Source organism: Pinus tabuliformis, chromosome 8 (assembly GCF_031772625.1).
Source record: "Pinus tabuliformis cultivar Carrire ecotype Pingquan chromosome 8, CPIR1, whole genome shotgun sequence".
Classification (NCBI taxonomy): domain Eukaryota; kingdom Viridiplantae; phylum Streptophyta; class Pinopsida; order Pinales; family Pinaceae; genus Pinus; species Pinus tabuliformis.
This window is the reverse complement of record NC_142294.1, coordinates 1959674194-1959701186: the sequence shown is the minus strand read 5'-3', so window position 1 is coordinate 1959701186 and position 26993 is coordinate 1959674194. Positions and strand designations below refer to the sequence as shown.

The window sequence follows — 26993 nt, the reverse complement described above, 5'->3', positions numbered from 1 at the left end:
TGGTTGTTCAGACATGGTTAACTTATCCAAAAGCTCTCCTAACGATTCGACAGGAACTCGCGATGAAGCAGGATTAAAGGAAGCAAACTGAGGAGTAGCAGGATACAAATTAATCCCAGTTCCAAAATGAAACGGGGTGTCAGATGGGGGATCCTCTACTATCTCCTCTATAGCAATCAGACCAGGTGGAAGAGGTTGACCGTCAGGTCCGTAAAATATTTCTGGAGCCGAAGAAGGTGTAGTTTCTGCAGTGACAGATGTTGGAGGGGTGACAACTTCTGGATACTGAAATTCAAAGTCCAGATGTTCAGGTAAATGAACTTCAGTCTCAAAGGGAGGTTCTTGAACAACTCCTGGTTCAAATGTAACCTCGATTTGAACTAGGATGGCTTTCAAACCAACTCTAGATGGCATTGTTTCAGTTTCAGAAGTATTTACCGTTACACTAGGATCAGTTCTAATGTCCTCTGGTAACTGCGAAAATTCCTCTTTAAAGGTGGATGTACCAGAAATAATTGGAGTAACTGGAGTCTCTGACGATGTTGAAACGAAAGTTCCAAATAACCCAAATGAACTAGACTCAGTTAAACGAGACCGCTTTGTCCAAATTGGTTTCGCTTCCGGAGGCAAAGACAGTTGACTCGCTAATCTCCGCGAACGATGGGGTTTTGATTGACTTTCTTCCACGATTGCGGATTACTTGATCAACTTAAAAATCAACTAAGGGAAAATGATGTTATTTCGTGGTCAATTTATTTTAACGACACTTGGACACAACTTTGCTTTTTCAGTTTTAAAGAGTCGAGAAAAAGCTAAAGATGACTCTAGTCACCTTCGATTTTTAATGAGCCTGAAAGGACAAGTTCTCAGATGGACCTTTTCTTTTAGAGAGTCGAAAAGGAACGAAAGTGACTACTCTAGAGAATCTAGACAAAAAGGTTTACCAGACCAATCGCAAAACTGCAATATACACCTTGGTGATAAATTAAAGAGAAATTACCAAGGACTTATGTATAGCAGTCAATCTTCCTGAATGTTGTGTTCAGTGCATTGCGATCGATAAGGCGGCAGACTCGGTTTCCTATGGATAAAGGATTTAAGCCTATTGTGGTCTCCCAATATATATGCGACGGTACGGGGAGCACAAGTCCGTGCTAGCACTTGTTGTATCAAAGAGGAGGAATCACCCAACCTTCAATGAAAATGATAGCCACTAGTTTTAACAACGCCGGAACACGTCTCTAGCCTAGACCTCTAAATGTGTTGCGTTAGATTCCAAAGCATTGTTAAGTTCATTGAAGTTCATTTTAAAGTTGATCTTTCTTAAAAGTTTTCCTTTGATGGTTCACCGCGAAATGTGATCTGAAATTCCTAAAGATGCAATCTACAATGATAAACAATCTTTTTGTTTATTTGACCAATGAAAATCTTAACTACAAAGGATAGAGCATAGAGGCGCTTTTTAAAGCAAAAAGCAAGGAGCACACACTAATGCAATTTCCCTAAATCATCATTTTGCACACAAACCAAAATGCTAAATGCAAATGCATGTATTTTTTTTCAGTTCTCCATAATGTGAATCATTCAAAAAGAAAAACTAAATGCAGCAATGACTCAAGATGTTTCACTCAAAATGACAATTGTCGACAATTTTTTCTTCAAAGAGGGAAAGGAAGACTCAAAATGACACTTTCAAGCTTGAAGAAATATCTTTTTGACACTTTGAACAAACTCAAATCAAATCAAAAGCATCAAAATAGTTTAATCGATAAGATATGAAGGAGGATTTTGTGACACCTCAATTTTTCGATGAAAATGGAAGACTTTACGACACTTTTTCTCTCAAAAACGACAAATCGACTAACAATACTTTTGACAATGGATTGTAAATGAAGAAAAAACACACGAAAACATTCACCAATCCTAATGTAAATAGAGGCTGATCTAAGTGATGTAAGTTGGATTCAGTGATGAGGTATTGCTCAAATTCAACAAACAACCAAACAAGTCTAAAAACTAGTAAAAAACCCTCAACTCCTAGATGGGAAATTGAGTTCAGTCAATCATCGCACCTAGCCTATGTAGACAGTTAGATGCATCGCACTTTTCTCACTTGGGAGGTGAGATGCATATCAAGTCATAGTGGAAGACAGTGCGATGGTCAGGGAGCGCTTCTGAAAATAGTTTTGGTTCAAATTTGCAGCATTTTTCAATGGATCAAGCTTGGTTTTGATGAATAATTATAAGCAAAGTATGATGGAATGTCCTAAGAGTTTACTGAGCTACCAAAAGGGCATCTATATGTGTTTGCAAGTCAAATTTTTAATTCATAAACTCAACTAGAGATTGACTAAAGCAACATTTATCTACTACGCAATTGCATAACAAGAGTGGTTCGAAAGCTTCCTAGCTAGCTTCAGACTCTGTCTATAGTTTATATAATTCAACATAGAACAAAAAATAGCAACAAACAATCATCTGGTCTCCCCAGCGGAGTTGCCAATTTGTTTCTGGGAAAATTAGTGCATTGTCGAATGACTAACCCTCTAGGTTTGGTAGCTAACCTAGAAAAATAGTTTAAAGCAATTCAATATCTTTCCTATGAGTGACAGATAAGAAAGAGATTAGGAAGCACCAACCTGTAACTTTCGCCTGAATCCTCACTTGATCTCCCTCTCCTTTGGCCGATATCGTAACTCCTCCCCGTACTTAACACGCTTGGAGAGTACTTGCATAGCTACAGAAACAAAGACCTCTCAAAGCATAATGATCCATCACAGCATAAACATCATAGAATCAGAAATATGATAAACAAATGAATGCATTTACAGTGAACACAATCGATTGGGAAAAATCTTGAAGAACTTTATTGATATCAAGGAGAATTACAACCCATAAGAAGTCTGTTCCAGCGCCATCCTCCCAGCTTCAAACCTTCTTCACCTCATGAATCAACAAGAACACACCAACAATGTCACAATGCTCTCACCTCAATATTGAAACTAGCAACACTTCCTTACAACTCAGAATAATTCAACTTCTTGATCTCTTGGATGGGATATCCTTTTATAGATGATTGCAAGGGGGTGAGTCATCAATGGGGATGATGAATTCCATTCCATTTGTTGAAATTAGTTCCACAAGAGAGGGGAATTGAAGATGGTTTCCTAGTTCCCTTAGTCATCCTTGGGCAAATTCAGAGAGGCAAGTGGCACAGGAGAAGTTTCTAGAAGATTCCATGAGCAACCAACTAACAAAATGTCCTAGATTATGTCCAACCTCGCCCATCGCACTTACTAAAGGGCCAAACTGTGATGCATCTCACTTAGATAGTGTAGCAGTTGAGATGCATCTCACCCTAACACAGAGTTTTCAGATATGGTTCAGTTTTGGCACTTTCTAGATGATTTCTGAGATGGAACTTTTGGGGAATGAGGCATTTAGATGACTAAGTTTCTTTAGGGTATAAAACAACTCTTTTAGGGGTTGATGATCCATAATATCATCGACATAAGAGTTTGGGGTTGATATGCCCAAATATGTCTATAATAGGCAGGTACAAGAGTTGCTCGAGAAGGGGTTCATCAGGCCTAGCACATCACCATGTGGGTCTCCAATTGTTTTGGTGAAATAGAAAGATGGCTCGTGGAGAATGTGCATTCATTACCAAGCACTGAATAAGATAACGATAAAAAATCCTTATCCCTTTCCTCGCATAGATGATCTATTAGATTAGTTAAAAGAAGCTATTTATTTTTACAATTTAGACTTGCATAGTGGCTATCATCAGGTCAGAGTTGTAGAACAAGATGCATGGAAGACTGCTTTCAAAACAAAGCAGGGATTGTATGAGTGGCTGGTTATGCATTTTGGCTTAACTAATGCTCCTTCTACTTTCATGAGAGTAATGAATGATGTACTCAAACCTTTTCTTGATGATTTTGTTATTTTATATCTGGAGACATTCTTATATTTAACAAAACATGGGAAGAACATTTAAAGCATGTTAAGCAGACACTAGATGTTTGAAAAGAGAAAAACTTTATGTTAAACTCTCAAAATGTGAATTTGGCAAAACATCTTTGAATAATTTGGGACATATAGTAGGGGGTGGTTAATTGAAGATAGATCCCTCTAAGGTTGCAGTCATTGTAAACTAGCCTAAACCTAAATCTGCTATAGAGGTTAGAAGCTTCTTAGGGGCAGCACAATATTGGAGAAAGTTTATTTCTAACTTTTCCTTAGTTGCAGCTCTCTTACATGCTTTAACAGGATTGAACAAGGTGTTTCAGTGGGGAGGCAAACAATAGAAAGCCTTCGACACCTTGAAAGAAAATATTAGTACAACACCAGTACTAGCACTGGCTGATCTTCAAAGACCATTTGAGATTGAAATAGATGCCAGTGACTATGCCATGGGAGCAGTGTTGATGCAGCACGGTAAGCCCATATGTTATCATTCCGAGACATTTAATTCTATAGTAGTTAACTATCCCATATATGATAAAGAATTGTATGAATTAGTACAGAGTGTGAAAAAGTTGAAACATTACTTAATGGGCAAAGAGACAGTTATACATACTGATCATCAACCACTTCAATATCTACACTCCCAAACTAAGTTGCAACAATCAAGACACTATAGATGGATCGGTTTTCTACAACAGTTTCATTTAGTCATCATATATAAAAAGGGTATACACAATAAAGTTGCAGACATGTTATCTAGACCAATTATAAATGCATTTACTATACTTAAGCATAATTCAGTATTGCATGAGAGCCACATTGAACAATATGCTCAAGATATAGATTTTAAAGATGTATATGCAACTTTAAGTCAAGGCAAATGAGTAGAAGAATTGGATTATCATATTAACGAACAACTCTTGTATCATTGTAGGAAGCTATGCATTCCACAAACTAAAAGAGTAAAGATAATTCGAGAAGCACACACTTCTCTAATATCAGGTCAATTTGGTGTAAGTAAAATGGTTGCACAACTGCAAAGATTTTGTTATTGGCCGAAAATGAATGAGACAGTTTCTAGATATGTAAGAGGATGTACCATGTGTGCTAAAAGCAAGCCCAACAATAGAAAACTAGGCTTGTACACTCCACTACCAGTTCCTTCTCATCCTTGGAAAAGTGTTACCATGGACTTTGTTGGAGGATTGCCTAAATCTAGGAAATGTCGTGACTATTTATTGTTGTTGTGGATAGGTTCAGCAAAATGTGTATTTTAATACCTTGTAACAAACAGATTACAGCTGAACAAACTGCAAAGTTGTTTTTTCAGCATGTATGGGTTCATTTTGGATTACCCACTTCCATAATATCTGATTGAGATACCCGATTTGTTGGCAAATTCTGGTCAAGCTTGTGGGAATTGATGGACACCAGGTTGAAGAAAAGCACAACTTTCCATCCACAAACAAATGGCCAAACATAAATTTTCAACAGGACAGTGATCCAGTTGCTCAGAGGGTATTGTAGCAAGCATCCTAAACTTTGGGATGAACATTTATGTTATGTGCAACATGCTTACAACCGAGCTAAACATTCTTCTACACAGAGATCTCCTTTTGAGACCTATTTTGGTTTCACACCAAGGTCTCCCTTGGATTTTTTCTTTGGTAAAGACATAGCAGTTGATGGACACAGAGATGTGGACAAGGAAACAAAATTCATTCAACAAATCCAAGAGATTCACCAGGCAGTACAGGAACAGCTGCAAAAGATCCAAGCCAAGTACAAGGCAAGGCATGAAAAGCATCAGATGGAGCATAGTTTCCAAGTTGGTGACCAAGTCTGGTTGTATATTAGCAAAGACAGGATGCAAGGTGAAGGTAAGATGCTAAATCCAATAAGGTATGGACCTTTCAAGATACTTGTGAAAATTGGTGAGAATGCTTTTCGCCTTGATCTACCAGCTTACATGCACATTTACTCAGTTGTTAATGTAGACAACTTGAGACTATTTGAACCTTCATTAATTGAAGATCTCGAAGAGCAAAGTTAATTGCCTTCTATTGATGATCTGTTACATGAATATCTTAATGAGTTGTAGGAAGGTGCAGTTCTGGATAGGAAGGTAAGAACTACATGCAGAGGTGACGTTGAGTACCTCAGGATCAGACTCAAAGGTTCAAAGACAAGTAGTATGGAATGGATAGAAATTGAGCAAGCGAGGAAGCAATACCCTCACTTGATTGATGCTTGAAAGAAAACCAACTTTTGGTGGTCCAAAAGCTTTTTCAGTGGGAAGGCTATGATTTGAATAGGATCCTAAAACTCTCTAAGTTTTCATGACTTTTTCAAATTATTCTAAAAGATTTATGTCCTAGAAAAGATCGAAGCTGTTAGTGTTCGAATCTGCCTCAGGTTGAGGAAGGCAAAACTCGAGGCCACATCAAACCATGCTTAGCCTCGTAGCTAGCCCTACGAGGACAGGAGAGGGCTCTCTCCGGGTCTATCTTGGCAAAATGTTTTCAAAATGGCTGAGATGACTCAAAATTAATACCGATTTTAGGCTAGTAAATTGATAGAAAGGGGTTTTTTTTTGATAAATGATTGGGTTTTCTGGGTAGCGTGGTACCAAGAACAGCGTGAGCAGAGATTTAATCAAAGGCACAGATTATTCCATAAGGTGAGGTAGGAGCGAAATTTAACAATAAATTGAGATTAAACGGAATGGAAAGACTGCTGAGAAGTCAACAAGGGCATGTGTGATGAATCCTTATCAAACAGAAGAAAACATTAAATATGAACACTTCCTCAAGACAGAGCAAATAAATTGAATTCTGTCTTTCTCACTTAAAAGTATTCATTTAGAAACGATTATGAAATGAAATGGAAACATTACAAAGACATATGAAACAGAAGAAAAAACATATGCTAAATTTCCACACCACAAGAATCTTACAAATCAGAGCTGGGCCATTTAATTAAGCTCTGTCATTCAACTGTAAAATGAAATGCTCTGTTCTCCTCCACGCACCTCTCAGAACTCTCTCCTTTCAACCTTTACAAATCATACACAATACAATAAAAATCCCTCATGTTTTGGAAACAGATCGATCCAAAATTAGGAGCTTTTTCAACTGAAGTTAAAAATAGAACAAAGAACAACCTTCTCCTTGAAATTCTCTAATGACTAACCAAAAAGACTAAAAATTGGAGCGCAGACCCCATTTGTATTACTAACTGAAGTCATAAATAGATACGAATCCTATTCTTCTGCTGTGATGAATATCTCCATTTCAAATTAGCCTTTCGATCTCTGATTGCCATGTTACATTTGTGATTTGAATAAAACGGATAGGGAACCTCCAGTTCCAGCAGCAATATAGTCTGCTATGCCAGATGTAAGAGCATCTATAACAACGAGAGGGATGCTTGCATGTCTACTTGCTGAAAGAAAGTAACATCTGGCACAGCGCTTGGACAATCCATTTCGATCTGCTATTTCTCAGCTTCAGTGCGCTCTGAATGCACTGTGCAAGTAAATAATCGCCATACCAAACATGAGGGAAGAAATAAGCATGGACCCAACATCCGTCAAGAACACAATCACGATACTGAGGACTGACAGAATCCCCAAAATTTCTCTCTCGCTGAACCTTCTGCCATACAGCACCAGAGGCTCTGTGTGGAAAAAGTATAGAAAAGACCAACCGCCCAACAAGACCAGGAGCAAGAAGAGTGAAACAAGATGCGAAAGCAGGCTGAAGGCTACCATGGAACAGAGCATAATCACATAATTAATGCGGAAATAGGTCCAGTTTCTCTGAATTCTGGATGTTGCCTCAACGAGGGACTTAGGTTTGGAGAAGGCGTTGTGATCCACGAGTTCCAGCCATGGCCGATGATGGTACATTGCATTTTTAACCCCTTCTGAGACTTTGGACAGGAAAACTCGGGCCACAGGGCTGAGAGTAGAGGTTGAGATATGGGAAGGATTGGAGTTGAAGCTGACGTCGAAGGGAATTTTGAAGCTGCCATTCTGCAGTCCCTCTTGCCGCACGTAACGGATCTTTAATCAAATTCCTGGACAAGTTCTTCGACGGTTCTGTTACAAGTTCAACGATATTTTTCAAATGCAACAACTGATCTCTCAGCCAAACGCTCTATCTTATTAAGGATCTTTTATCCTCTTCCGTCCAATTCGATTGCAAATCCTCTTGAGCGCAAATGTAATGGCATGAGCGAAATTTTTGGTGCTGTGACTGAGTGTGTAGCGCTGAACCCAACGCGTAGCACACACCTCAGTGCGTAGCGCCTGAGTAATTTAACACTGGCCGCGCTCACCCAATGCGTAGCGCACTGCCCGATGCGTAGCGCACAGCTTCAATGCGTAGCGCACCTTCCAGTTTCCAATTTTTTCGCCCTTTTAACCTGCCCGTTTAAAATCAAGTGCCTTCAACTCATCTACTGCCTCTCCATCATCAGCAAGAGTGAGAGCAATTACTCGTATAAGCTCCATCAGTGTGCCAATTCTGTACACATCCATGTCAGGGTTCAACTCTGGGATATTTATTTCAATCTTTAATCTGGTACAACCATCTTCTACAACCCTTATTGTGGCACGACGCACATCCTCATAGAAATATTCTCGTATCTCTCTGGAATGAGGAATGTTATTCAACTTTGTAGGAATTCCTTTCCAGTTACTCTTGCTTCTAAATCTGTCATCATTCATAGATCCGTCTTTGGCTGGAAGCAAATGATCGTTACTATGAACTAAAGACCTGGTATCCATCAATTCTCGTTCAAGCAATTTTGCCAAGATTGTATCAATATCCTCAAACACTTGCTGTTTAGGTTGACTTCCATCAATCTTCCTGATGGCATTCTCGTAAATAGAAAGCACTGCCTCAACATTCTGTTGATATGTTTGAAAGCGATATTTTACTTTTTCCTTGATGTCATCAGAACGTTGAGTAAGCCTTGCTGCAATTTCCTCGGTCTCTGGAGGAAAATACTTCAAGTGGTAAATTTTCCCTGTAATAGGATCAAGCCTCCTTCCAACAACTCTTTCAATAAGGATTTCCTCAGGGACATTCAACAAGAGAAAAATGTCTGGCCTGATCTCAAGCTTCTCAAGAACCTCTGCTTGTGATAAGCTCCGTGGATATCCATCAAGTAGCCATCCCTTTTCTTGTGCATCTTGTTGTTCCAGACGATTCTTTACCATCGTCATCACAATTTCATCTGGAACCAATAAGCCCTTTTCCATGTAGTCCTTGGCCAACAAGTCTCCAGTGGAAATATGTACTAAACCATACTTTAATACAGCTTTGTCTTTTGTTCCCTTTTCTAATTTTCTGAGCTTGAATGATGGCTTTTCTTCTGTTGAGTGTTTTGCAGGGATAGGAACTGCTGACGCTGAGACAGGGCTGCCATTTGAAGAGCTGGAGAATTTTAAAACATTTGACAAATTACATATTCTAAAAAACACATTTAATGATTTCTTCTTCAAAACAGGGTTTTGAAGAAGAATCAATCTCACATTATTGACGGTGACATTCCTAAAAAACTTACTGCATTATTTCACACTTATGCAGACAAAACCCTGGACTCAAGACATAAAATGGCTCTTCTGATCAAAATGGCATTTAATGACTACCAGTGATGGGAAATGAACCTTGGTGAATTTGACTACAGCGAGCTGACAAGACGGAGTCTAACAGAAGCTATCAGAAGGAATCCTCATAACAATTGCAGTTTTGGCCAGAGTGGAGCAACGAGGACCCTCGGTCGAGTGCGCAGACCGTTGGCCCATGGTAAAGTGCAATGCCACAAAATTGGCAAAACCGGAAGCTAGATCAAGAAACGGAGGTGGATTCTAATCATGTATCACAGGGCGTCCTCCTCAGTGAAGGAAAGCCCCGAAATGCTGGGACTCGAAAACTCTATAAAACTCGGAAAAGTAACTGTTTTGGTTCCATAGCGTGGATTCCCCAAAACCAGCAGGATATCGGAAGGCTTCGAGGCGGTAAGCAGTTTTCACTGAGCCCCGCCCGATGCCACACATTGAGTGACACACGTCCGGCGGAAGAGAGAGAAAACCTCCCGCATTGGATGGGTAAACGTCGTGCGACTTGTCCATCCGATATGAAGGATGACCCTAGGATCTGGGGGGTCCAGATCGACGGCGGAGATATGTCCCGATGACTGACCGGATTTGACAGGTCAAAAAAGCAAGATGATAGGGTTTTGACGTCCGACGTGGATGATGAGTTGGCAAATGATTCGTGTTCGTAGGAGATCTTGAAGAAAACAAATTTAACGGCCATTCGAGTATGATTCAGGGAATCTGACACCCAGTTAGTTAGAAAACATGTGGCCACCTTCCTGCGAGGTGTTACCCAGTGATGATGACGTAGAGTAAAGGAATTCGAGTGGATAGAGGAAAGGAAACGAGAAGGTCGGGAGGCGGAAACAAGCAGTTGAAGAGCAGACTGGCTTTAAAGCCATGAACTGACAGAAGCAGAAAACAAGGAGGTAGACAACGAAGAGACGTAGAAAGCCAATAGCAGAGGATAGAGAGTAGAAGCCGAGCTGACCTGAAAGCAACATCGAGCCAGATAGAGCCAGAGAGAGTCAGAGAGTCTCTGTACTCCATTGAAGTCTTGAGAGGTTCAAGCAAGCTCCTCGGTATAGGCCTGTCATACCACTGTGACCCTCAGAGGTCGAGTTTCAGTAAGGAGAGTCTGTGCACTCCATTCCTATTGACTTCATTCTATTAGTGAGACTCGAATCGAGCTCACTCTTGTAAAAACTCTGCTTGAATACATAATAGAGAGGCCACCACTGAAAGGTTGGACCAGGAGACATAGCCCAAGAGCATTGGGTGAACTCATTAAACTTGTTTTGTTCACATGTTTGACTGTTATGTTTTCTTTGATTGCCTCAATGTCTATGTATTCTAGCAATCTTATCAATTCATTGCATAAGTAACATAGGCACATCCATGCACATGAGTCTGTAATACCTTTCATTCTTTATCCTGGATAAATTCCAAATCACTTATACCCAATAAAGATGCACTTTTCATATTTACTATCCAACTTTGTTCTTTTCTCCTTTGGAACATGTACATATGCATCACATCTAAATACCCTCAGATGTGAAAGATAAGGTTTCTTACCTATCCATACCTCTTGTGGAGTCTTATCCTCCAATGATGATGAAGGTGATTTGTTGACCAGGTAACATGTAGTCTCCATCGCCTCTACCCAGAATTCCTGTCCTAACCCGACACCATTGAGCATGCTTCTTGCCCTTTCCATCAATGTCTTGTTCATTCTTTCTGCATCTCTATTTTGCTAAGATGTGTATGGAGTAGTCTTCTGCCGTGCTATACCACACTTCTTGCAGAATTATTCAAATTCCTTCTTGCAAAACTCTCCACCATTATCTATCCTCAACACCTTTATCTTCTTCTCTGTCTGGTTTTCCACCAAAGCCTTAAATTCTTTAAACTTGTCAAAGACTTCAGATTTCTTCTTAAGGAAATATATCCATGTATTCCTTGAGAAGTCATCTATAGATGATACATAGTACACAGACTTACCCAGTGATGGAACTTTCACAGGTCCAAACACATCACTGTGCACAAGCTCTAATATCTATTTTTCTCTCTTACCACTAGAGGCGAAACTCACCCGATTTTGCTTCCCATATACACAATTTTCACAAAAATCAAAATCCAGAGAGATATTAGTCATAACTTATACCATACCTTTACCATGAATTATTCAATGGCCCTTCTCTCCAATATGTCCAAGCCTTTGATGCCATAGCATGGTCTTTTCTCCAGAGACCACTAGATTTTCTACTCCACTTTCAGGAACCACAGAACCGTTGCACCCATCAAAAACAATGCTACCTTGTAGCTTGTACAGAGTTCCAATCCGAACTCCCCGCATCAATACCAGTTCTCCTCGAACCATCTTGCAGGTATCCTTCTAGAACACTATTTTTACACCTGCATCATCCAACTTGCTTATAGAAATCAGATTTCTGGCCAATGCAGGAATATGTAGAACACCGGGAAGTGTTATAATCCTTCCACCTTGAACTTCAACTTGACTTTTCCGAAACCAACGATTCTAGCCTTCCTGTCATCCCCCAAGAATACATCACCACCATCATATCTCTCATACTCGTAGAACCACTCTCTATGGGGAGTGAAGTTAAAGGATGCACCTGAGTCAATCAACCATGCCTCATGATCTACATGTGTACTTGAAGAAGCGAAGCACACATCCCCGCCTTCATCTGAGGTGGTTTTCACCTCTGTAGAAGGAGCATCATCAGATCCATTTCCTTTATCAGGAGCTTTACATTTACAGTCCCTTTTGTAGTGCCCTCCCTTTCCGCATTTCTAGCACAACTTTACAAGTTTTCTTGGAGATTTAAATCTCCCACTCGATGAATTATTTTTGTTTCTATTTTGGGACTATCCTCGTACAGACAAGGCATCACCATTCTGGCTCTCCATATTTTTCCGTCTTATCTCCTCCATCAGTAAGGATGAGACTATTTCATCAAACTGCAAGGTAGTTGCATTGCTACCTATTGCAACAACCAAACTATCCCACGAATCTGGTAGAGAACACAACAGAATGATGCACTTATCTTCATATGAAATTTTAATATCAATAAATAATAACCGACTTACCACAGTATTAAATGCATTCAGACACTCTGTCACCAAGTCTCCATCTTTCATCCTCAGGTGATACAACTTTTTCCGTAGGAACAATTTATTCACCAGAGACTTAGATTGGTACAAAGTCCCGAACTTGTCCCACAAATCCTTGTTCATAGCTTCCCCTGATACATTCAGCAATACTGAATCTGAGACACAAAATCATATTGTGCTCTTTGCCTTCCAATCCAACTTTTTCCATTCTTCATCGAACACTCCTGTTGGTTTAGTACCCAGATCTACCATTATCCACTGATCTTTATCCACCAATAGATCCTCCATCTTGAGTTTCCACAACTCAAAACTCTGACCATTAAATTTATCGATCTCTATCTTTCCAGTGCTCGCCATCTTCTTTCACCACCAGAATCGATCCCACGGATCTCCCAATGAACAGGGTCTACCACAGGCCCGAGCAAAACCCCTTAGCAACAAAGGCATCCCCTTGAAGCCAAAACAACTCCGATACCAAATGTAGGTTTTAACCCTGTAAAGAAATTACTTGCATACGAATTCTAAAACACAGAAAATAAACAATGCGAGAGCATAACACATAAAACACATATACACAGAGATTTCCCCTGGATCCCAAAACCAAGACTACCAGCTTGATTTTTCATTATGTTCCTTTCAATTTTACAATACATATATATACATGCTGAAGCATCCAATACCATGGACCGAAAACCATCGCGCCCAAAACCATGTGCGAAAACCATAGGTAAGTCCACCCGCCTAATATAGGTTTCAAAAAAAAAATTTCCCTGGGACGCTTCCCTGGACCCTGTAGAGGGGGGCTAACCACCCCCCCTCAAACCCCCTATGACCCTCCGCTGTGCAATGAAGGAAAGAATATAACACAACCTCCTCCAAGTGCGACACTTAGGTTATGCTTTGCAACGACACTTTTACGACAATGTTCAATATTTGGGAAATATTTCTAATGCATATATTTATGATGAATGTGAAATAGTAGTGTAGGAGAATTCATTAAAACTTCCCTTAAATAATGTACAATTGACTCCCTTCTACTAGGTGCGACACTTAAGATACACTTTGCAACAACATCGACACCACTAGTACAATAATGCGTAAAACTTTGGGAATGGGTCTAGTACATGTCTACGTGATAAATATGACCCATTAACACCAAATATGCCTCCTGAAATGAACCATAACTTTTCTTTTACATAGTGTGACACTTCCCATGCCCACGAGACAACACTTGTGATAGTAAGAGAAAAGTGCAAATGACACTTGTAAATGTGAACAATATTGAAAGTGACATATGCTAGAGTGAATATAACATGAAAACGACACTTATTAAAGTGAAAACAAGTTAAAACCTGAGTCGCAATCATGAAAGCGACACTTGTCATAGCAAAGGTGCGCCAAAGTGACAGTTGGAAAAACTCACCAAAATAGATGTACAATCGTAACCAAAAGTGAGGGACTGTCAATGAAAGTCCGTATTGATTGTTGACATAGGTTGAACATTGCATAGTTAATGTCTTGATGGGTTGTTCTATGCTTGTTCAAAATGTTGTAAAAGAAAGTGCTCATGAACTTGTTACAAAATAAACATGTGTGAGAAAGTGAATTCAACACTTAAAACTTGAGAAGAAGATTTAAACATTTAATTGACCATGAAGCGATTATGGAATGATAGATCGTTAGTTCCTAAGTAGGCTCCAAAATTCATGTGTTAGAAAAAAATTTGGAGGGTGGTTATCGCAGCATCAACAATACCATGGTTGAGTTAGATGATTGTGGTAGACATGGTTAAGTATGGTGGACTTGGGTAATTGTGGTTGATTATGTTCAGTATTGTATACTTTAATTGGTTATGATTGATTATGGTTGATTGTGATTGACCATTGTTGAGTTGGGTCACTGTGATTAGCTTCATTGGCTATGGTTGGTTTAACTTATAGAGGTTTAGTTTCACTAAGTTTGTATTTCATTCATTTTGGTTACATGTGGTTGACTTAAGAAAATGTACTTGAGTGTAGTTATTGTTAACTTTAGTTATCAACTTAGTTTGATTGAATTTTTTTTAATTATGGTTGAATTTTGTTGAATGTGGTTAATCATAATTGATGTTGGTTGACTTAAATCATATTACCATATTCCTTAATAGTAATGTCATATTACAATGTTAGTTGGGGTTATGTTAGATTAAGATGCTCCTCAAAAGTTATTTACAATTCATACACTTGATACATAGTAAAAAGTATGCAATGTTCCATTACAACAATTCCACATCTTCACTTATATTTAAACTTGCTTGTGATGAATTTATTTGAAAATAGTTAAAATATAATCATTTATCACTATGTATGATGAATATTGATCTACCCCTTTATATTTTAGTTTTTTATATACATATTCACATCATAAAATATCTTTCTGATATTAAGAGGATTGAATATGAATTCCTTTTTGTTAAATTTTCCATCATATATATAGATATATAGATATTGTTATGGGGGTGGACAACTAGGTTGGTCTCTTACTTTCGTGCCACGAGGTCGATTCCAACTTCCACCACCATAACCTTTAGGTGGGTCTTCACCATCCCTAGGAGGCCACGGGTTACATCCGAGGGTTGGAACATGAGACCTTGTATTCACATTCACTTTACATTTTCACTGGCTTGCTAAGTGAGTTCCCCATAGAGTTGTCCATCATATTTTTAAATTAAATATAATTTTCAAAATATCTTTCGCACTACCAACCTTCTTAACCTTTTTAATTATCAAAACTAAGATAATCTTAAAACACTTTTAACTATAGAAATAAAATTCTAAAAAAATCTACAAAATATTTTATCGAACCATTTTCAATCTTAATAAACATTATGAATCATCTTAATCATCATAACCATCATCACATAATTTTTTTTATTCTTCATGTTTTCAATGAGATGTTCCTTTTGATCTTAATTTGCTATACATATGTTAAAATCATCATCTTCTTCTTTTTTCTCTCTTTTTTTATAATTATAATATTATTATTTATTAACCTTTATCCTTTATAATAATATTACATATAATTTTTTTTAATTTTTTTTTAATAAAACAATTATTAACTATGGAGATATGGAGCGGGTAGGGTTTGGAGGTCGAGCGAGAAGCTATGGTTTCGAAGGGCCTCTATGGCTTCGCCCTGACACCCTTGCACGAGCATCACCAAATGAAGGACATAAAATTTGACCTGTGGCGATCTGCTGAGGGAATAATGAGTGGAATGGCAGGGGGGAGAGATCCCCTCCTATAGGAATATTGTAGCAACAGAATCAAGCTAGCATGGAGCAAACGATGGAAGTATCAGAAGAGGGAAACAAATACCAGTCTTGGGAGCGAAATGGCAAGCGGGATTGGGAGGAAAACGCCTGCCAAGGGCTGCCAAAAAACCCAGATTCGTTATCCCGAACAACAAACTGGAGGAATATCGAAAGTACATGAAGGGTCATGCCCTAATCTGCAAGTTCATAGGAGCATGGTCGACGGAGAAAGAGTTGATTAAATGGATCCAACAACGATGGCAACCGAAAGGCCACATCGATCTCAAGCTTGGGGCAAAGGGATTCTTCACAGTGATATTATCAAACCTAGAAGATAAAGAGAGGGTGTTTGAAGATGAACCATATTTCTTCAACAATGCGGGATTGTTCATTAGGCATTGGGAATAATGCTACAACCTAGATCAGGAAAAACTCCTAGCTGCCCCAATCTGGGTTCGACTATTCGACTTACCATTAGACTTCTGGGATCCAAAGATCTTAGAAGGTATCAAGAATTATATTGGAACCTTTGTTAAAGTAGCATACTCGACAAGAAAGGGCAGATACACTTCCTATGCCAGGATCTACGTCTATATGAATATCACAGAGCCACTCCCAGACTACATAGAACTGGAATATCATGACGAGATCTGGCCGCAACCTTTAGACTATGAGCACATACCTTTTAGGTGTCGTTGATGCCATGAATATGGACACTTGTTTTAGGCATGCCCCCTTAATCAGAAGGAGAATGCCACCTCGGAAAAAAGGAATGGGGAATCAACGACAAAGGAAGATGGAGAAGGGTTCCAGGAGGTACAACGGAGGAAACAGACACAGAGGAAGGCAGGGAACCAAAAAGAAAACCAAACTGAGAAAGAGCAGCGACCCCAGAACTGCTTTTCAGTGCTTCAGGAGGATGACATGGGAGAGCATATGTAGGACAACACCCCGGAAATGGAAGAACCAAAAGACAAAGAACCGACGGGCAATAAAATGAAGAAGCTAGAGACTGAAGTAGATCAGGGAATGGCAGACAATATGAAAATGGTGGAACAAACCCTAATGGAGATTGATAACCAAAAAGAGAACCTAAGTGCTGAAGAGCAAGTCATGAAGCGACTTCTATAGGAATGGAGACATCTGGATGAAAGGTTCATCCTGGAAGATAAAAAACAACTCTATAAGGATACCTTCCAAAAATATAAAGACAAACAGGGATCAAAAATAATAAGCCAACCAGCACATTTAGGGTCCCAAGCTAGCCAAGGGCAAGAGATAGGAACACAAGGAAAAGGGGGAAAAAATAGGAAGGAGAACAATGAATGAATCCATCCAAATGGTGGGGGAATCACTAGTGAATTCGGGAAGAGTAGTCCTATTGTCATAAGTTTTTCATCAACCCCTAAAACTGTTGAAATGATTAGTACAACCTGGAACATTAGAGGCCTCAATAGGAAAGGCAAGCAGAGGTACATTAAGGAGAGATTGAAAAAATATAAGCTCAGTATTATGATAGTACAAGAAATTAAAATAAGCGGAAAAAAATTGAAAGAAATTTTGGAGAAATGTAAGCCTGAGTATCAAGTAATGGCTTAGGATGCTAATGGTTGTGCAGGGGGTTGACGATACTATGGAACTTGGAGGAAGTCTGGTTTGAAGATTGGGTGAGCTTACCAAGAATTCTCACAGGTAAATTTCGGAATATAGGATCTAATGAATGGGTCTTATTTAGAGGGGTGTATGGGCCGCATATCCCTGGTGAAAGAGGAGCCTTCTTACAAAAGCTGGAAAACCTGAGGACCCTTTACTCAGAGGAATTGTGGATAGTGGGAGGGGACTTTAACATGATTACAACCCTAGCGGAAAAAAGGGAGGGGTGAGAAGGGAGGACGCAGATATGGAATCCTTCAGCGAAACCATAACAAATTTACGCCTAGTAGATATGCCCACAATCAACGGTGTTCACACTTGGAACAACAGAAGAGGAGGGGCACATCAAATAGCATGTAGATTGGACAGGTTCCTAACCTTGGAGCAACTAATAAGCCGAGATATTTTCATGGAAGCCTCGATCCTCCCATGCATGGGGTCGGACCACTAGCTGGTAAGACTAGAGGTGGACCTAAAAATAAGACCCAAGAACTGCCCTTTCAGGTTCGAAGCCTTCTAGCTCAAAGACTCGGGCCTCCTTAAAAGAATAGAGGAATGGTGGACGCGAAGTGAACAACAGGGCAGAAACAGTATGCATACCTTTCAACTGAAGCTCAAAGAGCTAAAGAAGAACCTCAGGAAGTGGAACAAAGAAGAATTTGGTCACATTACCAAGGACCAAAATGAGATTAAAAAATGAATGGCGGAAGTCCAACAACAAATCATCTAGGAGGGGAGGTCTGAGGAGCTGGTCCAAGAAGAAGGACTGTTGATAAACAAGATGGAGGAAAGAAGAAAGCAGGAAGAGATCCTTTGGAAGCAGAAATCCAGGGTCCAGTGGCTGAGGGAAGGAGAAAGAAATACAATATTCTTCCACAAAGCCATGGTGCATCATCGGCAACATAATAGAATATACTCCTTAAAGGATGAGGAAGGACAATGAAAAGTTCAACATGAAGAAATAGAAGAACTCCTGTTCAATCACTTCAAAGACCTTCTCTCAGAAGGCCTTGAGAATAGAAAAGAGGCTATTCAAAGAATCATGCAGCACATACCCAACCTGGTAACTCAAGATTAGAACATGGCCCTGATGCGCGTTGCCACTCTAGAGGAAGTGGAAGAGATAGTTCAAGGAATGGGGAGGAACAAAGCCCCTGGACCCGATGGGTTCACTGCAGAATTCTATTAAGCCACCTGGAAATTCAGGGGGAAAGATATCCTAGAGGTGGTAGAGGAATCATGATGCAACCAAAAGGTATGTCCCAGTCTAAATTCTACTTTTATAGCCTTGATTCCTAAAACTGCGAAGTCTGAAGATCCCCAGGGATTCCGGACCATAGCTTTATGTAATGTAATTTGCATGATTATTGCTACTCTTATTGTAAAACGCTTGAAACCTCTCCTCCCCAACCTCATCTCACCCAAGAAAACAAGATTTTTTGAAGGTAGACAAATCCTGGATGGCTTCATCACATCCCAGGAGGTAGTCCACTCTCTCAAGACCCAAACGATCCCTGGTATGATGATAAAGTTGGATTTATCCAAGGCATATGACAGACTCAGCTAGGGATATATGTCGAGTATACTCAGAGCCTATTGATTTGCCCAAAGATGGATAAACTAGATCCTGGCCATGATATCCTCCTGGGTAGTCCCTATCTTGTTGAATGGGACTCCTACCTTGAATTTCAACCCTACCCGGGGCCTTTAGCAAGGGGACCCTATATCGCCCTTCTTGTTTATCATAGTAGCAGAAGGCCTTGGTCAATTCATTAAGCATGAGGTTCATGAGTGCCGACTGCAAGGCCTCAGGATATGGGGCAACGACTTGCCCATCACCCATCAATAATTTGTTGACGACATTATGCTATTCTGTCAGGTCTCCTTGAAATAAGGTCGTCGCATCACAGAAATACTTAACACTTTTACGGAAGCCTCTGGAACTATGATAAATAATGGTAAATATTGCATCTTCTTCTTCAATACCCAAGGGAATGTTAAGAACTATCTTGCCAAAATCCTAGGGTTTAGTACTGGAACTCTACCCTCTAAATACCTAGGCATGCCCCTTTTTGATACTCCTTTAAGAAATGTCTACTGGAAAAACATCTTCGAAAAATTACAAGGAAAACTCAATTTTTGGGCTTTTAGATTCCTCAACTTAGCTAGCCGAACAATGCTTCTCAAAGCGGTGCTACAGTCGATTCCCATAAACCAACTCTCAGGCATGGCTGCCCCCAAAGGAGAATGCTCCAAAATGGTGGACATATTCTAAAAATTCTTATGGGGAGGAGCGCAAAAAATTAGGAAATGGGCTTTGGTATCGTGGAAAGGGCTGACTAAGAGGAAATTGGATGGCGGGCTAGGACTCAGAGATCCCTACATTCTGAACCAAACAATGGGAGAAAAACTTTGGTGGAGATGGATGGGAGGGGGAGCTGACCTATGGAAGCAAATCTGGATGAGGAAATATAATATGCCGGAGAGAATGGATGATATCCTAAGATATCAACATCCTCCAAAATAATTAGCGGTGTGGAATCTGGTAGCTCGTAATAGGCACCTCATTAACCAGCATGCCTTCTGGGAGATCCGTAATGGAAAAACAACAAGATTTTGGATGGATTCATGGCAACAAAGAGGAAAAATGATAGAGAGACAGGAGCTCAGGGACATATACCAGTATACGAGGGACAGGAATAAGCATGTGGTGGAACAATTCTGGAAAGAAGACCAAGGTATGGAAAGATGGAGGAGGTGGAAGACAAAAGAAGACTGGGACCAGGCAATAGAAATGGAACAATGGAACGATTTTGACAAAGAATTGAGGACAAGACAACTAACGATCCGACAGGACCCTGATATCTTGAGATGGGGACATACCACTAAAGGCACCTTCACTATAAACAAAGCCTATGACATCCAAGTAAAACAAGACCAGGTAGGGAAGATATAATATGGAAAAAAATCTGGAAGGGAGGATGGTGGCCCAAGGTAACCCATTTCCTCTGGATGGTCTGCAAAGGGTGTATCTTGACTTAGGACCAATTGTAGAAAAGAGGATTCCAGGGGCCTTCCTTCTATTGGCTATGCCACCAACACAGAGAAGACATAGAGCATATCCTTAACACATGCCTGTTCGCAGTTCAAAAGTGGAGGAAAATGCAAGGAGTTTTTGACAGAATGGACTGAGACCAGAACAACATAAAAGGAATAATTCTTCTATGGCGAAACCACATCTACTCCAGCCCAGTAGTAAACTGAGCCTTGGGTCTGGCCCTTGGATTCAATCTTTGGGCGATCTGGAAGGAACGAAACCACAAAATATTTAAGAATAAAACAAATCCACAGGAGAAAGTTTGGGAAGGTGTAGTCTAGAATATCAAGGAAACAATCCTAGCTGAGTCATGGCACCAAGAAAATTGGCAAGTCCCCACCAGGAAGCTCGTATCCTGTAGAAGCTCAATCTAGCCCCAGGAATGATTGCTACCTCGGTGTGGAAAACAAACAGGGTAGGTTCGACATCCTGATCCCATTTTACTCCAGCAAAAGAAGGTTTTATGAAACTAAATTTCGACAGGGCGTCCAAAGGGAACCCAAGGGAAGTAGGGTTAGGGGGCCTCTTCTAGGACCCCCAGGCTAATACTAGGTTCATCTATGCTGAAAGTTGTGGGATAGCAAGTAACAATGAGGCAGAGTTTGTTGCAGTTCGACAGGGTCTCCTAATAGCTGTCATACTAGGGTATTGAAACTTAGAAGTGGAAGGGGATTCAAGCCTAGTCATAAACACGGTGGAAAAACTAAACAATGGCACTAAATGGGATAAGCTAAGTTAGAGTTGGAGGACAACACAACTCATCCAAGAGATAGGGGAAATCATTCACAAATTTGATTACATCTAGGTCAGACACATCAGAAGGGAAGGAAACAAAGGGGCTGACTTCTTGGCTAACTAGGGGTGCAATCATCAACAGGAAAGGCTAGAAAACTAGTGGCCAATCCAACCCTGGGATGTAAACTTCAATCCTATGGAGCTAATCCTGGAACAGGACTACAGACAGGGTCGAGAAAGCAGAGTCCAAGCAACTCAGGATCCCGATCAGGATGCAGGCCGATAGCTGGGAGTGCATGGGTGTAGTTATGTTGGGTACCCGGGCACTTAATGCCGTCATCCCCCACATGATCGAGGTAGGGGGTGAAGTGTCCCTCGGCATGATGGCAAGATGGGGAAGTGGGAAAGGTGGCAGGACTATAGGAACGACAAGGTATAACAGACAGAGGGGCATTTTGATGTGCAATCTTAGCGCGATAGTTTGTGGAGTAGGGTGGTGGCTCAGAGCTGGTGGTGATCGTTGGAACACGAAGAACCAGGGCCGTCATCTTCGAATAGCTACAGACCTCGGGTTTGTTATTCCGCTCCATGTCAAACCTATAATTATGGTCTTGATGTGGCTTAGCTGGGCTATAAGGGGGTCTGTCTGTGGGATAAAAACTTGCTGGTGGCAATGGGGCAGGCAACTGCTCGCCATGGCTTGGTTTTGCATCTTTTCTTTACGTTAAGTGGGTGAAACCCATGACAATTGGGGGGGAAATTGCCTATTGTTAGGATAGGAAGCTCTATGCTCTACTAACGCGGGGGCGGGGGGGGGGGGGGGGGGGGGGGGGGAGAAAGGTAACGCTGGAGAGATAGTGTAGCATAGATGGGGGGCGGGGGAACACAATTGGTAGGCGTCCTAGGATTAAGTCATACTCGAGATTCGCATAGTAAGCACTAGGTTACTTGGAACCCATGCCAGAGTGAGGGTAAGCCCAAAAATTGTGGGTGGAGACCGAGCTGGGGGAACCGAGAGGCAAGAGATCTAAGGCTGAGGTAATGGGGGATAGGAATCTGAGCCATAGCTAGTATATAACATAATGCAAGGGGGGATCAAGAGCTTGGCATGGGTATGGGATGGTAGACCTACATACGACTAAGAGAATTGGAGAGGGGGAAAGGACACTCCAAGGGGCTGGGGCTAGTGCCTTTACCATTGGGGGTTGTGGGCTCTAACCCACCCCAGCATGACTATGGGGAGAATAGGTAGAGAAGAGAAGCAAGGCAAGAAGTACCCCATTGCAAGTAATAAGGAATGGGTGAGGTGGTGTATAGTTTCAATCTTGAGTTTCAAACTAACTTACTGTGGATGTCATCTGTGGTTAGAACAATAGGGTATAGCGCGTGCTGCGAGAGGCCGTGGACGTGGTCGAAGAGGCTTGGCACCCAGACAAGATAAGGGGTTGAGCATGTCGGAGTCACGCAAGGGCAGAAAATTAGTCGAACATCTCATAACAGAGGTAGCAGAAGCTTACGGTGAGGTGATAGATGAGGGAATCTGGAAGCTGTTGGAAGAATGGGAAGAGGAAGTGAAACAAGGTAGTGAGACAGAGGAGGAGATGGACAACTAGAGGACCTTAGTCCCGGATCTGGGAAACACCCGCGGAAGAATCACTTAGTTCAAGCAAACTCTGTACCTGTATTGGCTCATGAAGAGTCTATTAGGCAAGGCTATGGAGCAGATCTTTGTGGGGATGGCGGTGACACTACAAGGATTGCCGAACTACAAGAAGGATATGGAGAAAATCCTCTTTCAGCTACATAAGCAGGATATTCGGCTAGACAGAATTGACCACCATATCCCTTGCATCCTGGAGCTGTATGGTATGCCTGGTGCATCTGCCCAAGACCCGATTCCATTTGCATCTGTCTGATAGGAGAAGAAGGATTAGAACAATACCAACGCATAATTTTGTCTTATGCAGATAGCTTTTAATTTTCATGTTGAAATTATCAGTTTATATAGTTATGTAGTGTTTGGTCATGAAGTAGAGACATATCTAGCCTGGTTGGAAAGACTAAGACAATATTGTTTTTGGATGGCTTATACTACGGACCAGTGGCCAATAGACTTGGTTTCCCTTCGGGTCAAGTTGAGGCCACTCGGTTTATCTGTGTGGTGTAAACTTGTTTATATTTAATAGAAAATGGAATGGTCCTGCCAAGCTTAACAAAAAAAATATGTTACATATAAATTTAATTTTAAATATTTTGTTAAATTATTAAAATATATTAATTATTTAAAAAAATAAATGTAAACCAATTATTTATATATATTCTTTAATTTATATTTAATAATTGTTGCCATGGTAAAAGGGAAAAAGGACAAGCTAGTTTTAGAAGACATCACTCGACTATCAACAATCTTGTCTCTCTCAGGATCATTGCCGAGGAATGTCACAATAGTAAAAACAATCTCTTCTGTTGTTTTGTGGATTTTAGAAAAGCTTTCAACATTGTTCCTCAGGACAAGCTTTGGAAAAGGCTTGAAGAGATCATGGTTCCCCTTGAGTTGACGATTGTTGTGATTCACCTTTATGAGAATATTGTTGCAAAGCTTAAGACCAATGAAGGGTGGTCTAAAGATATTAAATGCAATATTAGGGTTAACTAAGGGTGTCCCCTATCCCCTACGCTTTTTGGAATTTACATTGATAAGCTAGAGGAGTCTCTGGCAACTACAGGTTGCAAAGGCACCGAGCTCGCTAGTATAATTATTTGTCTTCTCCTTTATGTTGATGATATAGTTCTTCTCTCTACAAACCATGATGATCTAGATAAGAAACTTAAGACTCTTCATGATTACTGCTCCGAGATGGGTATGAAAGTTAATACCGACAAGACTAAAGTCATGATAATTAAATCCGAAAAGATCACGCACGGTAATTTTGTTTATGATAACAATTACTTAGATTATGTTTCTTCTTATAAATATTTAAGTATTGACGTTCCTCATCTACTCAACTGGAATTATAGAATTGAGAAAAGGGTTATTGGATTATGGAAAACTTATTATGATCTTGAAAACAATTGTAAGTTGGTCGATCTTTGTATCTGGAGTAAAAAAAGGTTCCTTTTCGAGACTCTCGTCACCCTTGTTGTCTTATACATATGTGAAGTTTGGGGTTGCAGTATATCCAGAGAGTCATGGAGGAGGATTGAGATGGTTCAAAAGTAATTCATAACCTACAACCTCAAGATCAAGGGAAATATTCCCTCTCCTATCCTCCTGACCGAAGCTGAACTTTCCCTCATTGAAAGCTTGTCTATGTTTAGGTATTTGTTGTATAAGAAGAAGCTTTACAACATGGAATCCAAGAGGCTTCCCCAAATTGCTTCTAACTTTAGTCAAAACCCCCACCTCTGCCTTAAGCATGGGTGGCATAAGGATGCCTAGTCTTGGCTCAACCACTGGGGGATAAAGGAGGAGATCTTTCTGGTAAGCAAGGATAGTGTCAAAGATATTACTACCTCCAAATTTAAGGATAAGTTATGGGATGATAAAGAGTTGGAGGGAAAAAGGAAGCTTAGATATTATAAGGAAGTGATCAACCCAACCCTTGGTAACCTTAATTATCTCTTTGTTTGGTCTAACACTAAAAAAAATGAACATCGCTAGCATTAGAACTAATTCTCATGAGCTTTGAAGTGAAACCAGATGGTGGTCTACTCCCAAAACTGCTTGGGACGATAGAATCTGTCAACTTTGCGATACTAAGAGGGTGTAGGATGAAAAACTATTAGGTCCCTATAATACTAGTGATTCCCCCATTACTATTGTCGTTGCATCCCTTATTGTTATTGTTGTGCCCCTATTGTCCCCATATTGTTATTATTATGCCCCATAGAATCCCACTATTATTATTTTTGTGCCTTTATATTATTATTGTTAGGCCAGCTTTGGTTATATTGTGATCCCTTAGACTCTTAGATATAGAAAGGAGGTTTTTTCATTTGAATCATCTAAGAATTGTTCATTTGTGTAAAGTAAATGAGGTTTTCCCCTTGAAGAGGCTTATTTCTAAGGCGTTGATCTATATTTTCTATCCTTTTGTGAGTTGGTTTCATAACATTTGGTATTAGAGCTATGGATTCTAGGGTTTTGCTGCTCTAAACAGGTCATCGTGGAATTTTTGCTATAATTTTTTTCTACGATGTTTTAGAAGCTAATTTTAGACGAAATCTCGTTGAACCTCAGGCCTGGATTTCAAATCTTGTCGCGCTATATTTTTGGAGATACAATATGAGGAAGTTAGGGTTTTTGCAGACCCCCGAATAACATTCCAAACAGGTGACTTTGGGAAAATCATCATAACATTCGCTCTGAGCGTCAGATTGAATTTTCGTAAGAAGTTGCAGAAAGAGAACGAACTGTAGTTTTTTGGGTATCATTTTCAGAACCTAAGGTTGAAACAGTGACCCGAGGAACGTCTTACAATTTCACTCTATTGAACTAGTCTATACTCAGGTCATCATGGGAGATTTGGCATAACGCTTCATTGGAGAATCCAATCTTGATTAGACTTGTGGGGTTAGAAACATTACTCAGAGGGTTACCATAGGAAGAAATTTCATACCTTGTAAATCCAAAATTACAGAGATACATCAGATTCAATAGCGAGCTACAAAGTGAAAAAAGGTGTGTAGTTTTTTTAAATTTTTTGCATAAGATTGGTTTTAAAAATTAGTGTTAAGGAATTCAAAGGGCATAATAAAGCATTATTATCGGTAATTGATGCCCTGAAAAAAATAAAATGGAAACACCAAGTAAGCAACCTGAAATATCTAGCATGACTTGTTAGGTCCCTATACTACTAGTGTGCTGGTTTCATAACATGACTCATGAAGAAGAGGAAGAAATGCAACATGATATATCAAAATTACGAGACCAAGTGCAACAAATTTCACTCGCACAAAAAGTAACAGAAGCTAAGATGGATGGTTTAAAGAAATATATAGAAGCTAAGATGGATGGTTTAAAGAAAAGCGTAGAAGCTAAGATGAATGACGTACAAGCTAAGATGGACGGCGTGGAAGCTAAGATGGATGATTCAAAGAAAGGCATGGAAGATTTGAAGACAGATTTGATAAAGTTTCTACAAGAAATGCTTCCTAATGGCGAAACGGTAGTAAAGGAAAGTCATGATGAGAACAAAATAAATGTTAATCATGATTTCATAGACTCTAATGTTGGATCGAAGAACCACCATGTTCCAAAGATCGATATGAGGAAGTTTGATGGCAAGGATCCCGGAACATGGATACTACAGATGGAGCAATTTTTCGATCTCCATGATGTGCAAAACACACAAAGGGTAAACATTGCAACTTTATATTTGGAACCAAATCAGTTTCTATGGAATCGATGGCTTTGCTCTTGTAAACAAATTGTCACTTGGGCTATTTTTACAGATGAAATGATAGCACATTATGAGGATAAAAAAAGCAACACATTTTTTAGC

General features: G+C 40.0%; 2 pseudogenes; both read right to left on the bottom strand.

The window, feature by feature from the left end:
- Positions 1–7477: 7477 nt before the first annotated feature.
- LOC149244306 (PRA1 family protein B4 pseudogene) lies at positions 7478–8193 on the bottom strand (annotated as a pseudogene).
- Positions 8194–8392: 199 nt separating this feature from the next.
- Positions 8393–9244, bottom strand: LOC149244305 (adenylate kinase 5, chloroplastic pseudogene; annotated as a pseudogene).
- Positions 9245–26993: the final 17749 nt, after the last annotated feature.